Source organism: Zophobas morio, unplaced genomic scaffold (genome assembly GCF_036711695.1).
Source record: "Zophobas morio isolate AGI-343-1 ecotype UQ-CSIRO unplaced genomic scaffold, CSIRO_AGI_Zmor_V1 ptg000021l, whole genome shotgun sequence".
Classification (NCBI taxonomy): domain Eukaryota; kingdom Metazoa; phylum Arthropoda; class Insecta; order Coleoptera; family Tenebrionidae; genus Zophobas; species Zophobas morio.
Genome location: NW_026972126.1, coordinates 19,344,224 through 19,353,831, shown reverse-complemented (window position 1 = coordinate 19,353,831; position 9,608 = coordinate 19,344,224). Strand labels below are relative to the sequence as shown.

The 9,608-nt window shown below is 40.3% G+C and overlaps 1 pseudogene; it reads right to left on the bottom strand.

The window, feature by feature from the left end:
- Positions 1-472: 472 nt before the first annotated feature.
- LOC135131753 (trehalase-like) lies at positions 473-9,405 on the bottom strand (annotated as a pseudogene).
- Between the last annotated feature and the right edge of the window lie 203 nt (positions 9,406-9,608).

The window sequence follows — 9,608 nt, the reverse complement described above, 5'->3', positions numbered from 1 at the left end:
GGGCGGGGCTAGTGTCTGATAAGATAAGACTGATTTTGACACTTGACATTTTCGATCATTTTTCAATTAGCTAGACATTTTCTTGTAGATTTCGACATGGCATTCTTTGAACAATACGATACTGAAAAACATGTTTTTAATTTCTCGTAGAGAAATAAGTATTTTGCAGTTAAGTTCCGCCCTCTCGACTCACGACGAATATGAAAAAATCATCACAATTAAGACAGGGTGGGTGGGCGGGGCTACATTTTATTCTTTTTTTCTTAATATTTGCAGACTTATTTCGACAACAAGAAACTTAAAACATGTCTAGAGTATAAATGACAATTTTCAGGTCTAAAAGCAAGGTCAGTGGGAACAGCAACTGCAAGTTTATAAATCCCACTATACTTATTGTCGATCGCCAAAAATAAACCACAGAACACACTTAACAATAATTTATTTATCATTTTGACCTACAACAATATAATTGACTCCGATATCACATTTCATAAATAAAAAAATACTTTTTCAAATTACGCCATCTTCTTCGACGTCGTGGTAAAGAACCTTTCTATAAACTCAAACACGACACCATTCGTCCACCCAAACCCGCTTTGTACTTTATATTCTCCCCCTCCACCATACTGTCCTGGGTTCTCAGCGTCGTACTTCTCAAACATATCGTTGGTCTGGTTGTACCCAATCATATTCGCCACAATCCACCTGTGTGCGAACTCTTTCGCAATTGTCTTCGCCTTACAATTCCCAGTTTTGTCCAAACCCATTACCACGATGGACTGTAGTGGTGGCCACGCGTTGGGGTAGTCCCATTGCTCACCCGTATTACTAACCGACGTCGGGATACCACCTTGATAGTCCATCAGTTTCTGGCTGTCAAAATAGTCCGCCGCCCTTTGTCCCAACACTTCTGCGTTTTGAAGTTCGTAGGTTTCAGACCACAATGGGGCAAAATCTGAAGCGAAGAAGATCTTCCTGTGTTGACCCAGAACGTTGTCCCAGTCGTACCAAATGCCGTTTTCTTCGTTGTAAAGAACGTCCTGGATGCTCTTCTGCCGGGTGCTTGCCATCTCGAACCAGTAGACAGCGTTTTCGAAGTCGTGGATGATCACGTAGAGTTCTCCTAGTTTGCGGAACGCTTGGCACAGGAAGGCGTTGAGGTCGACCGGGATGTTTCTTCGGGTTTGCAGGGAGATCAGGTTGGCGTTGGCGGTACCATTTTTGTCCACTGTCCACCTACTGGAGAAGTCCCAGCCGCTTTCGGCGCTGCTCTTCAAGTCCGCGTACAACTGGATTCTGTCTTCTTCGTTGGGGAGGCGGCTGGCGGTGGTGCAGTCTTCGTAGTAGGACTCAGGACGCGGGGTACCACTTTCGGGGTCGTAGTGGGCTAGAGTATAATTAACCCCGTTTTTGGGAACAGTCACCACTTTATTGTCGAACCAGAATCTCAATTCTTTGTCTAGAATTTTGATGTTGTTGAACAAGCAACAACATCCGATGTACGTAGCAGCTATGAGATCCAGAAGAGCTACAATATCCTGGTACCATTGGCCAAAAACACGTACTTCTCCACAATCGACAAAAAATCATCCAATATACTTTTGACAGTATCGTACATTTCACACACTAAACCCATGTTTCACTGGTAAAAGCGTGAAGAACTCAGGCGTTGTCAAGACCTCTTGCTTCACTTTTCGAGCAAGTTTGGCCCAAATCGCCACCAACTCACTTACGAAATTTCTGATTTCATCATCGGCTATTTTGGACAGAATTTGTGGATTTTGCATACACTCCGTAGGCATCAAGTCCTCGAACTCGTTGCCTTCTTCAAAATTTTCGCTAACGAACTGCTGACCTCGTCCTTCGTTAGGCTGTGTAAATACAAATATTCCAGGAATTTCGCTGTTTTTAGTTTCTTTAAATTTACACTGATCTGATAATTACAACACGATTTGTCTGACTGTTCTTGGATGTTTACTTTCCCCAATAGAATCAGCTGCACTTGTCGTATATGCACATAAATTTAACTTGTTTCTACAGACTTTTACATATAAGAAAGCAATAGCCCCGCCCACCCACCCCCTCTTCATTTCAGTGATTACTCCTAATATTGTTCAGTCTTAGCTTAGAAATTCTAGTCCCACTCTTCGTCTTATATCTTCTTAGAGGGTAAGTCATTTGCCAAAAATAATCTTATCGTAGCAAGCACTAGCCCCGTCCACCCGCCCTCTATTTTGTTAAAGATTATGTCATTTGCCACAATCAGAATTTCTTAGGAAGTACTAGCCCCGCCCACCCACCCTTTATTTTCTTACAGGATAAGTGATTTGCCAAAATTAATCTTATATAGAAAGTACTAGCCCCGCCCACCCGCCCTCTATTTTGTTACAGGTTATGTCATTTGCCCCAATCAGTCTTAGCAAGTACTAGAACATATTCTTTTATACGAAAGCAGTAATCCCTCCCACTCACCTCCGCTTCATTCCAGTGACTAGACTGTTCTTAATCTTGTTCAGTCTTTTACTAAAATCAGTCTTATCTTTACAAATATGAACCCCGCCCTCCCGCCCTCTAGTTTCTTAGATGGTACGTTACTAGGCGACAATCAGTCTTATCTTAGCAGGTACTAACCCCGCCCATACACCTTGTTCTCATTCTAACGATTTTATTTCTGTTCAGTACAAGATCCACTTTTCTATCAAACCAGATAAAATGATTCACGGAAATGGAGATGGGGTGGGTGGGCGGGGTTATTTATATGTTATTTTGTTGAATGAGAATAGAAAATAATAGAACATAGACTGTTAAATAATGAAAAAAAGCCTAACTAATAATATTTTTTCGCTATACTATGTGCTATGAGATTTAATTGTTATTTCAGAAGAACAAGATAGAGAACGAGTGGGTGGGCGGGGTTAAGTTTAACTGTTTCCTACAGATTCTTCTATACGGAAGCAATAGCCCCGCCCACTCACCTCCTCTTCACTTGAGCGACTAGACTACTCTTAATATTGGACAGTCATTTACCGAAATCAGTCTTATATCAACTAATACTAGCCCCGCCCACCCACCCTCTATTTTCTTAGAAGATATGTTAATAGGCCACAGTCAGTCTTATCATAGCAGGTACTAAGTCCGCCCACTCGCCCGGTTCTCATTCTAAAGATTTTCTTTCTGTTCAGTAAAAGATCTATCTTTCAATTAAACAAGATAAAATGATTCACTGAAATGGTGACTGGGCGGGTGGGCGGGGTTATTTATATTTTATTTTGTATAGTGACATTGTTAAAAAATGAGAAAAAAAAACTAATAATCTTTTTTTCCTTATACTATATGCTTGTAAGATTTATTTGTTATTTCAGAAGAACAAAAGAGAGAACGGTAGGTTGGGCGGTGCTAAGTTTAAGTTTCTCTTACAAATGCTTTTATAAGAAAGCAATAGCCCCGCCCACTCAGCTCCTCTTCATTCCAGTAGCTAGACTATTCTTAATACTGTTCAGTCATTTACCATAATCAGTCTTATTTCAACAACTACTAGCCCCACCCACCCGCCCTTTGTTTTCTTAGGGGGTATGTTACTAGGACAAAATCAGTCTTATCTTAGTAAGTACTAGCCCCGCCCACCCGCGCTGTTCTCATTCTAACGACAGTATAAGATCCACCTTTCAATCAAACCGGATAAAATGATTCACTCAAATGGAGAGGGAGTGGGTAGGCGGGGTTATGTATATGTTACGATGTAGAATGAGAATGCGAACTAATAAAACGTAGCCTGTTAAAAATGAAAAAAAAAATCGTAATTTTTTCGTTATACTATGTACTATAAGATTTATTTGTTATTTCAGAAGAACAGAAATGACAACGGGTGGGTGGGCGGTGCTAAGTTTAATTTTTTCCTGCAGATTCTTTTATAAGAAAGCAATAGCCCCGCCCACTCATCTCTTCTTCATTGCAGTGACTAGACTACTCTTAATATTGTTCAGTCATTTACCAAAATCAGTCTTACCTCAACAAACACTAGTCCCGCCCACCCACCCTCTATTTTCTTACAGGGTATGTGACTAGGCCACAATCAGTCTTATCTTAGCAGGTAGTAGCCCCGCCCACCCGCGCTGTTCTCATTCTAACGATTTTATCGTATTTCAGTTCAGTATAAGATGCACCTTTTATTCAAACTAAATAAAATCATTCACCGAAATGGAAGCAGGGCGGATGGGCGGGGTTTATTTGTATCTTATTTTGTAGAGTGAAAATTGGAACTTATTAGTTCTATTGAACGTAAACTGTTAAAAAATGAAAAAAAAATAGCTAATCGTATTTTTTTCGTAGTACTATATGATTATAAGATTTATTTGTTATTTCAGAAGAACAAAGAGAGAACGCGTGGGTGGGCGGTGCTAAGTTTAACTTTTTTCTATAGATTCTTTTATACGAAAGCAATAGCCCCGCCCGCCCACCCTATGTTCATTCCAGTGACTACTTTTAATATTGTTCAGTCTTAGCTTACAAATTGTAGACCCGCTTTCCGTCTTATATTTTCTTAAAGATTAAATCATTTGCCAAAATTAATCTTATCTTAGCAAGTACTAGCCCCGCCCACCCGCCCTCTGTTTTGTTAAAGGTTTTATCATTTGCCAAAATCAGTCTTTTCTTAACAAGTACTAGCCCCGCCCACCCACCCGTTATTTTATTAGGGGAGATGTCATTTACCAAAATCAGTCTTATCTTAGTAGGTACTACCCCGCCCACCCGCGCTGTTCTCATTCCAACGATTTTATTTCTGTTCAGTTAACCTTTCAATCAAACCAGATAAAATGATTCACTGAAATGGAGACGGGGTGGGTGGGCGGGGTTAATTATGTGTTATTTGGTAGAGTGAGAATAGGAACTAATAGAAAGTAGACTGTTAAAAAATGAAAAAAAAAATTCCTAGTTATACTTGTGCTATATGATTTATTTTTTATTTCAATAGAACAAAAAAGAGACCGGGTCGTTGGGCGGTGCTAAGTTTAATTTTATCCAACAGATTCTTTTATACAAAACCAATAGCCCCGCCCACCCGCCCTCTATTTTCTTATAGGATATGTCACTAGGCCACAATCAGTTTTGTTAGCAGGTACTAGCCCCGCTCACCCGCGTTGTTCTCGTTCTAACGATTTTATTTCTGTTCTCTATAATATCCACCTTTCAATCAAACCGAATAAAATGATTCGCTGACACCGAGACGGGGTGGGTGGGCGGGGTAATGTATATGTTACTTTGTAGAGTGAGAATGGGAATTAATAGAACTTAGACTGTTTATAAATGAAAAAAAAAAAAAATAGCTAACCGAAATTTTTTCGTTATACTATGTGCTATAAAATCTGTTTGTTATTTCAGAAGATCAAAAGACAGAACGGGTGGGTGGGCGGTGCTAAGTTTAACTTTTTCTTACATATTCTTTTATAAGAAAGCAATAGTTCCGCCCACTCACCTCCTCTTCATTCCAGTGACTAGACTATTCTTAATATTGTTCAGTCATTTACCAACAACAGTCTTATCTGAACAAATTCTAGCCCCGCCCACCCGCCCTCTATTTTCTTAAAGGTTATGTCACTAGGTCACAATCAGTCTTATCTCAGCAGGTACTAGCTCCGCCCACCCGAGTTGTTTTCATTCTAACGACTTTATTTCTGTTCAGTGTAAGATCCACCTTTCAATCAAACCGGATAACATGATTCACTGAAATGAAGGTGGGGTGGGTGGGCGGGGCTATTTATATGTTATTTTGTAGAGTGAGAATGGGAATTGGTCGGAAGTTGTTTAAACAGAACTTCTTTCGCTCCTGAAGTACAGTGAACCAAATCCAGCATTTTCGAGCTGAATTTTTTCTTTACACAATTTTGCGATGACGTTATCAACATTTTTGCAAGGACACGTATGTCAACTTGGATTGGTCCAGTGTAATTCATTAAAAACTGATTCATACATTTTTTCGAGTGACCCTGTATAAGCAAAGCTAAAAAATTTGATCAATAAAAAATTGCTCGAAAGCAATTTAAAAAAAAAATCATAAAATTAGATTTTACGATTTTCGTTTTGTGATAACCGTGTAAAGTAAAAACCAAAGGCACAAACCTTTTGTCCTTCAGCACCGGGTAAGAGGAATCTGAAGCTCGTGTTTATTTATGATTATACATCGAAAGAATGTCACGTAGAAATTATTTTCATTTGAATGAGTTTTTCTTCTCAAAATAGGACTAAAATTATGAATTAAACCACAATCGAACAAAATGTTCTGAATATTATAACTCTTATTTTATCATTGCTATATTAAGACGTGCGTTTTCTTGACATTTTTGAGAAAATGGGGTGACTCGTTCTTAATTTGACTAATTAAAAATTTGTGATGACGATCACCATGGATAATAATTCTAGTCACAGCACAAATTCGGTACCGAACAAACGCTTCTACTCTGTGTTGGTAATAGTTATAATGTTATTATACCGTACAATTGTTTTTGCGAAAATTTGAACGTATTTTACAAGTATACGACTTATACGAGTATATTTTTGTATAACATGCAACTCATTTTGAAATACGCTTCATTGAGATGACGTCATCAAATTGCTGGTGGGGATGGGGCACATGCCATCATGACCCGCCCCGACCCACCACTGTTCGTTCCCCAGCCCTCCCCATCCCCGAACTTTCCGCTAAAAGCAACACAACATCTTAAACTCAAATAAGGAAAAAATAAAAACTTGTACGGACACGTCTCGCGTTACAAGTATCCCCAAGAGCCCCTTCAATGCTCAAAAAACCCCAAGGAATAACGCCTCAATTCGAAATCGATTCGGAGCGCACGCCAATGAGCACCTTTACGATTTTTTTAAAACCCCAAATGAGATCAGTTTTTGTTGATGAATAAAACAATCTCCACCAATCCGCACATCCTCCATCTTTTAAATTAAAAAAAAAACATGTTAATATTTTTGTTGCTCGCAGGCAAGCCTCTTGTTCCGAGATAATCTCGCAAATATTTCCCAATTTTCCAGACGGGATTTTCTTTATGTGTAATATTCTTCTTTGTTGTGTTTTTAAATAGGGATTCTCGGTGGTGCAATCGTCTCATTATGTGATATAAAGACTGGAATAAAAGAGGAGACTGTCTTTTCTTTGAGCGTGCTGTACACAGGTGTCCCGGCGAAACTTCTATTGAAAGGGTTCTCCTTCTCCACCCATTCAGTGAAAAAATAAAAAACGTACGTCAAATATACTGGGTTTATTTCAAAAGATTCACAAGAGGTGTTATAATGGGTAGTGCTATTTAAAAAGGCTTGCTTACAATCCCTAGACGAGTGTGTTTTTGGTGGAACGCCCTGTATGCGGTCGTGAGGTCGTTAAAATCGCGGTAAGCCGTTTCTAATAACTCATTTAGCGGCGGCAAACAATGTGCACTACTAACTTAAATTACCCCACGACGTAATTTATGTCATTAAGTAGCAAAAAGCCGAGGAATCTGGTTCGCTACAGATAAAGAAGTTAAATGTCTCCTAGTTCACAGGTCATCTGCCGGAATAACCGAGATATAGGACGTTATTTCTAGTCGAATGAAGTTCTTGTGGAGGTAACTATGGCGTGATGTTATATAACGACTCACTCCGACACACATAATTGCCAGTATTACGTGGCTTTTACTTCTGAACTTGTACAACATCATAATCTGATACGGGGAGAGAATTGTAACTTAATCGTGACAAAAACAAGATTTCGGACCATTTAGGAGGGTAGATCGGGTTGTGTAACGATAAATCAATGGGATTTAGGGGCGGCTGGCAACTTGGGAGTACGTTTTAAGGAATTAATAAAAGAGTGGTGTTTTAGATGGAGATGACATTTTTTAGAATGTATGTACAGATATACACAAGGCGTATTTATAGCCGTTCTAATTCATATTAAACTCTCTAATGACCGGTGACTAGCACACAGTTCTTACGAGGACATTATTTTTGTTCTTTTCATTGTAATAACAGCCTTAATAATAAAACCCAATCCCACTTTTGTCCACACCCATTGCTCACCCATATTACTAATAGACGTCGGAATACCACCTTGATAGTCCATCAGTTTCTGGACGTCAAAAAGTCGGCCGCCCTTTGTCCCAACACTTCTGCGTTTTGAAGTTCGTAGGTTTCAGACCACAATGGGGCAAAATTTTAAGCAAAGAAGATCTTCCTGTGTTGACTTAGAACGTTGTCCCAGTCGTACCAAATGCCACCTTCTTCGTTGTAAAGAACATCCTGGATGGTCTTTTGGTAGAAACTTGCCATCTCGAACCAGAAGATGGCATTTTCGAAGTCGTAGATGATCACGTAGAGTTTTCCTAGTTTGCGGAACGTTTGGCACAGGAAGGCGTTGAGGTCGACCTGGATGATTCTTCGGGTTTGCAGGGAGGTCAGGTTGGCGTTGGCGGTACCATTTTCGTCCACTATCCACCTACTGAAGAAGCCGCTTTCGGCGCCGCTCTTCAAGTCCCCGTACAACTCGATTCTGTCTTCTTCGTTGGGGAGGTGGCTGGCTGTGTTGAAGTTTTCGTAGTAGGACTCAGGCCGCGGGCTACCACTTTCGGAGTCGTAGTGGGCTAGAGTGTAATTAATCCCGTTTTTGGGAACAGTCACCACCTTATTGTCCAACCAGAACCTCAACTTTTTGTTTAGAGTTTTGATGTTGTTGAGCAACCAAGCCCTATCGTTAGTCGCTAGGATGTACGTAGTAGCCATGAAATTCAGAAGAGGCGGCTGTGATCTATTCAGGTAGTATATCCTAGCACCATTGGCAAAAACCCGTACTTCTCTACAATCGACAAGAAATTATCCAACATACCTTTAACAGTATAGTACATTTCGCACACCAAAAGCCCCTTTATAATCCAATAGAAGTCCCAATAGTAAAACTCCTTGAACCGCCCCCCGGGCACAATAAACCCGTGTTCCATTGGCAAAAGCGTGTACAACTCAGGCGTGTCCAAGACCTCTTGCTTCACTTTTCGGGCAAGTTTGGGCCAAATCGCCACCAACTCACTTGCGAAATTTCTGATTTCGTCGTCGGCTATCCTGGACAGAATTTGCGGGTTTGGGGTATAGTCCGTAGGCACCCAGTCCTCGAACTCGTTGTCTTCTTCAAAATTTTCACTAACGAACTACTAGACCTCCTCCTTCGTTGGGTTGTTGTTGGTGTTGGTGATGAAAACGTCGAAGTTGTGAAGGGCCGTTTCTTTGTCATTCTTCAGTTTCATGTCGCGCCTTGGCAGTAGATCTTGCTGTCGCATGACGGCTGGGTTTGGGCAAGGGCATGGGCAACGAAAACGAGGAAGACCAAAGGGCCCATTTTGCGGATTTCTGAGAAAAAACACGAACGTTAAGTGTGCTAGAAAAGTCATTCTTCAATTTTAGACGACGAAGATTTTGTAGTCATGGTAAGATAGTACCATTGGGGCGCTTTTATTTGCTATGGACACTACTTGAGTTATTGCATAATTTTCATCACGTGATCATTGAAATACAAAAGTGGATCTTATAATGAACAGAAATAAAATCCTCAGAATGAGAACTGCGCGGGTGGGCCG